Below are 6015 nucleotides of genomic sequence, written 5' to 3'. Positions count from 1 at the left end.
AACTCCTAAGGGTTTATGTAACTACATGTGAACTTATTTCTTTTTTTTTTTTCATTTATTTTTATTAGTTGGAGGCTAATTATTTTACAGTATTGTAGTGGGTTTTGTCATACATTGACATGAATCAGCCATGAAGTTACACGTATTCCCCATCCCGATCCCCCCTCCCACCTCCCTCTCCACCCGGCCCCTCTGGGTCTTCCCAGTGCACCAGGCCCGAGCACTTGTCTCATGCATCCAACCTGGGCTGGTGGTCTGTTTCACTATAGATAATATACATGTTTCGATGCTGTTCTCTCGAAACATCCCACCCTCGCCTTCTCCCACAGAGTCCAAAAGTCTGTTCTGTACATCTGTGTCTCTTTTTCTGTTTTGCACATAGGGTTATCATTACCAAAATTTATTAAAAATAAATTTTAAAAGAACATCTATTTTGTGCAGCAGATAACATTATCTAAGATAAAACATTAGTTTGGGGTACTATTTTTTTCTAATATGAAAATGGTATTAATATGAGAAGCACTTAGAATGTCAACAAAGCAGTTGCAATTTTTTATTTTTGCAGTTACAAAGTGGTGTTCAGTTAAGAGAACAATAATTCATATACGATGCATCAGAGACAACTGAAGATGGTAGAACTACCATCCCTATATAAAACTGATATTTGCTGTGCACCAACAAGAACCTACTTTACATTTCTTTGCCAGTTTATTAATACAACACACATAATACATGAGGCAAAATTAGTTATCTATTGAAAATACCACCAGGGCAAGGCTAGCTAAAGACACACTTGGTAGTATGTTAACTATATAGAAAAAAGCACTATACAGTTTAAAAACAAGTCTTGTACAGCTTTACAGTTCTTTTTTCTTTAGAATGAGTGAGTTGTGCACAGGGAGGTTAAACATTTTTAGACAAGCAGGAAACTAGAATCAATGTACTTGTTATTATCATCTTCAACTTCCTTCTCTTCCTCTTCCTTCTTTTCAGCCCTGATGACTATCTTTTTTGCTCCATATTTTCTCTTCATCTTAGCAGCCTTCTTTTCACAAAGCTGCTTGTCATCTGCTGGAATGCCGTTCCACGTTTCTCCCAGTTCATTCGCAACATTGCCAATGGGTGTGCTGGGCTATTCTCTTTTGATTTGGAAGAAGAACAGGAGAAAAACTGAAGGCAGCCTCTTGTATGCATTGGGATCCTTGAGCTTCTTTTTTGTTTCTCCTTTAGGAGGAATGTAGGTTTTCTTTTCTCTTATAAAGGCCTTGTCTACCTCTAATATGCCTTCAAATTTTTCTTTTTCAACTGACATGGTCTTCTATCTCTCTGAGCACTTTTTGGAAAACTCTGAGAAGGTGACTGGGTACTTGTGCTCCTTCTGGCAAGTTTGCCCAAAGAATGCACATGATGGTGGTTTGTAGTCTCTTAGGGCATCCTTTCCCGTGTTTAGTTATTTTTCGTCATGAGTCTCAAAGTCATCCAACACCCATCTGGCTCTCCCTTGCCCTCATGCTGTCTTTATGAGGTCATTGTGTTGCAATGGCTGTCAATTTAAGATATGATTTTAACAGTGATGTAGCATTAAGTAACAGAAGGCTGATATAAGATATTGCTTGTTATTTTTTAATTTTGGGAAGATGTGGCATTTTAGTTATATTTTCCCCAGCTTATATTCTGGATCTACATGCATAATTAATGCATAGTTCAGAAAGCTTAGTTTAAAAAATGTTAAGTATATAAATAATTACAGTTTTCTTTTGCTATCCTATGGGCATCCCTGATGGCCCAGTTGGTAAAGAATCCACCTGCAATGCAGGAGACCCAAGTTTTATTCCTGGGTTGGGAAGATCCACTGGAGAACGGATAGGCTACCTACTCCAGTATTCGTGGGCCTCTCTGGTGACTCAGCTGGTGAAGAGTCCGCCTGCAATGCAGGAGACCTGGGTTCGATCCCTGGGTTGGGAAGATCCCCTGGAGAAGGGAAAAGCTACCCACTCCAGTACTCTGGCCTGGAGAATTCCATAGACTCTGTAGTCCATGGGGTCGCAGAGTCAGACACAACTGAGCAACCTTCACTTTCTACTATCCAATAGTAGAGTGTTCCTAGGAAATCTCTCATAAGCAGAAAGAATATAAAGTGAAGACACAATTACCTTAGTTAGTTCACATCTTGCTAACAGAAGCACAAAGTAAATTGAGATAAAGCCCAGATGTTCACTGACAGTTCAAAGCTATGCTGTTTGATGCTGGGATGCTGAGTGTAGTTCCTTAGGATGGTGCTTGGTGGGGCTACTTTTTTTTCCCAATTATTTTTATTAGTTGGAGGCTAATTACTTTACAATATTGTAGTGGTTTTTGCCATACATTGACAAGAATCAGCCATGGATTTACATGTGTTCCCCATCCTGAACCCCCCTCCCACCTCCCTCCCCATCCCATTCCTCTGGGTCATCCCAGTGCACCAGCCCCAAGCACTTGTCTCATGCATCGAACCTGGACTGGCAATCTGTTTCACAGTTGATAATATACATGTTTCGATGCTGTTCTCTCAGATCATCCCACCCTCGCCTTCTCCAATAGAGAAGTCCAAATAGAGTCCAAAAAATAGAGTCCAAAGTCTGTTCTATACATCTGTGTCTCTTTTTCTGTCTTGTATATAGGGTTATTGTTACTATCTTTCTAAATTCCATATATATGCGTTAATATACTGTATTGGTGTTTATCTTTCTGGCTTAATTCACTCTGTATAATGTGCTCCAGTTTTATCCATCTCATTAGAGCTGATGCAAATGTATTCTTTTTAATGGCTGAGTAATATTCCATTGTGTATATGTACCACAGCTTTCTTATCCATTCGTCTGCTGATGGGCATCTGCTTCCATGTCCTGGCTATTATAAACAGTGCTGTGATGAACATTGAGGTACACGTGTCTCTTTTAGATCTGGTTTCCTCGGTGTGTATGCCCAGGAGTGGGATTGTTGGGTCATATGGCAGTTCTATTTCCAGTTTTTTAAGGAATCTCCACACTGTTCTCCATAGTGGCTGTACTAGTTTGCATTTGGTGGGGCTACTCTTGTTGCTCAGTGTGCACACTGCTTCTGAATTCAGTTCAGTTCAGTTCAGTCGCTCAGTTGTGTCCGACTCTTTGCAACCCCATGAACCGCAGCATGCCAGGCCTCCCTGTCCATCACCAACTGCCAGAGTCTACCCAAACCCATGTCCATTGAGTTGGTGATGCCATCTAACCATCTCATCCTCTGTTGTCCCCTTCTCCTCCTGCCCTCAATCTTTCCCTCATCAAGGTCTTTTCAAATGAGCTCTTTGCATCAGGTGGCCAAAGTATTGGAGCTTCAGCTTCAACATCAGTCCTTCCAATGAACACCCAGGACTGATCACCTTTAGGATGGACTGGTTGGATCTCCTTGCAGTCCAAGGGACTCTCAAGAGCCTTCTCCAACACCACAGTTCAAAAGCATCAATTCTTTGGCGCTCAGCTTTCTTTATAGTCCAACTCTCACATCCATACATGACTACTGGAAAAGCCATAACCTTGACTCGATGGACCTTTGTTGACAAAGTAATGTCTCTGCTTTTTAATATGCTGTCTAGGTTGGTCATAACTTTTCTTCCAAGGAGTAAGCGTCTTTTAATTTCATGGCTGCAATCACCATCTGCAGTGATTTTGGAGCCCCCAAAAATAAAGTCTGACACTGTTTCTACTGTTTCCCCATCTATTTGCCATAAAGTGATGGGACCAGATGCCATGATCTTAGTTTTCTGAATGTTGAGCTTTAAGCCAACTTTTTTACTCTCCTCTTTCACTTTCATCAAGAGGCTCTTTAGTTCTTCTTCACTTTCTGCCATAAGGGTGGTGTCATCTGCATATCTGAGGTTATTGATGTTTCTCCCGGCAGTCTTGATTGCAGCTTGTGCTTCATCCAGCCCAGCGTTTCTCATTATGTACTCTGCATATAAGTTAAATAAGCAGGGTGACAATACATAGCCTTGACGTACTCCTTTCCCTATTTGGAACCAGTCTGTTGTTCCATGTCCAGTTCTAACTGTTGTTCCATGTGCAGTTCTAACGTGCATACAGACTTCTCAAGAGGCAGGTCAGGTGGTCTGGTATTCCCATCTCTTTCAGAATTTTCCACAGTTTGTGGTGATCCACACGGTCAAAGGTTTTGGCATAGTCAATAGAGCAGAAATAGATGTTTTTCTGTAACTCTTGCTTTTTTGATGATCCAGTGGATGTTGGCAATTTGATCTCTGGTTCCTCTGCCTTTTCTAAAACCAGCTTGAACATCTGGAAGTTCTCGGTTCACATATTGCTGAAGCTTGGCTTGGATAATTTTGAGCATTACTTTACTAGCATGTGAAATGAGTGCAATTGTGTGGTAGTCTGAACATTCTTTGGCATTGCCTTTCTTTGGGATTGGAATGAAAACTGGCCTTTTCCAGTCCTGTGTCCACTGCTGACTTTTCCAAATTTGTTGACATATTGAGTGCAGCACTTTCACAGCATCATCTTTCAGGATGTGAAATAGCTCAACTGGAATTCCATCACCTCCACTAGCTTTGTTAGTAGTGATGCTTCCTAAGGTGCACTTTACTTCACTTTCCAGGATCTGGCTCTAGGTGAGTGTGAGTGATCACACCATTGAGATTATCTGGGTCATGAAGATCTTTTTTGTACAGTTCTTCTGTGTATTCTTGCCACTTCTTCTTAATATCTTCTGCTTCTGTTAGGTTTGTACCATTTTTGTCCTTTATTGAGCCCATCTTTGCATGAAATGTTCCCTTGGTATCTCTTAGGTTTCTTGAAGAGACCTCTAGTCTTTCCCATTCTATTGTTTTCCTGTATTTCTTTGCATTGATCACTGAGGAAGGCTTTCTTTGCTCTCTTTGCTATTCTTTGAAACTCTGCATTCAAATGGGTATATCTTTCATTTTCACGTCTCTTCTTTTCACAGCTATTTGTAAGGCCTCCTCGGACAGCCATTTTGCTTTTTTGCTTTTCTTTTTCTTGGGTATGGTCTTGATTCCTGTCACCTGTACAATGTCACGAACCTCGGTCCATAGTTCATCAGGCACTCTGTCTATCAGATTCAGTCCCTTAAATCTATTTCTCACTTCCACTGTATAAGGGAGTTTCTGAATTTGCTCACTGAAAAACAAATACTGAGTTCTGTTTTCCCTTTTGGCGTTTCTTCATAAAAACAAAATCCTCTTTAGATTTATTTTGATTAGTGAAAACAGATGTGTGTAGGACTTTTTTAACAGCAGAGTTACAAAAGAACGCAAACTTTCCAAAAGAGGGGGATACCTATATTTATTGTAATGAAAAAGGTTAGAGCTCCATTACAGTTTTAACCAGTCATATATAACTATTTCCTCAATGTTAGTAAGTGCCTTCCACGGGTGACCAGACGGTAGAGTGACAACTCATTTCTGTTTGTATCACTGAAAATCCTGCAGCCTGGGAGGCCCCTTAATCTTATGCAAAATGAAATGATTGATCCTTCTACCAAAGTCTTCAATATTTCTCAATTATGTTTTTGGGATAAGATACTAGTTTGCAAAAAATGAAATATTCTCAGTTATTAAGAGTAAATAATTAAATTGGCCTCATCTCTTCTAAAAGCTAATGTCATTATAAAACTGAAGATGGAAATGAGGGCGACCGAAGAGACACCTTAACCAAAAGCAGTGAGTATATCTTGGCTGGATACTGGTTTTAAAAATCAATAAAAGACCTTTAGGGGACAATTAAGGAGGTTTAGGTTTGGAAATGTTAGGTGATGTTAGGAAATAATTGCCAAATTTCAAAGAGTCAAAATTATATGACCATGAAAAGAGAATGTCATTATCTTTAGGTTGAATGCATTCTGAAATATTTAGGGGTGAATTGTGTTATATTTGCAACTTATTTTCACATGATTCAACATGAATTATTTTTATACATGTAAAGATAAAGCAAAGTTAGCAAAATATTAACAATTATTCAGTATAGT

The sequence above is a fragment of the Muntiacus reevesi genome, chromosome 1 (assembly GCF_963930625.1).
Source record: "Muntiacus reevesi chromosome 1, mMunRee1.1, whole genome shotgun sequence".
Taxonomy (NCBI): Eukaryota; Metazoa; Chordata; class Mammalia; order Artiodactyla; family Cervidae; genus Muntiacus; species Muntiacus reevesi.
The sequence above is the reverse complement of the archived record's forward strand: the minus strand, read 5'-3'. Positions refer to the sequence as shown.